The sequence below is a fragment of the Cyprinus carpio genome, chromosome B17 (assembly GCF_018340385.1).
Source record: "Cyprinus carpio isolate SPL01 chromosome B17, ASM1834038v1, whole genome shotgun sequence".
NCBI classification, from domain to species: domain Eukaryota; kingdom Metazoa; phylum Chordata; class Actinopteri; order Cypriniformes; family Cyprinidae; genus Cyprinus; species Cyprinus carpio.
Genome location: NC_056613.1, coordinates 27,631,199 through 27,631,650, shown reverse-complemented (window position 1 = coordinate 27,631,650; position 452 = coordinate 27,631,199).

The window sequence follows — 452 nt, the reverse complement described above, 5'->3', positions numbered from 1 at the left end:
GAATGCGCGCGTTAGATAATATTTTTCTGTAGATTCCAGCAGGGTTATGTTACACATTCATATTTGGAGCATCAGGGTGAGTAGATGATGACAGAATTTTCATTTTTTGGGTGAACTATCCCTTTAATGTATAACAGGATGTTCTGGGTGAACAAACTTAAGCTTTATTGACAGCATCTATGAAATGTTGCCAATTATCGCAGAAACAATTCCCGCATCTCTCAGTATGTCAAAACACATGTACCTGATCATTGGGGCTATTCACCCCAGATGAATATTTTGTTTCAATTAGAAAGAAAAAATGTAGAAATATGAAAATTAATTAATTGCATTAAATATTTAACAAATTTCTCACGTGTTAAAGCAGACAGTCCTAAAAAAAGGTGCGAGAAAATTTTGTTAATCAACCATCTACTGTAGGGAAAAATGAATTTGCTGTGCTTTGGCCTGAT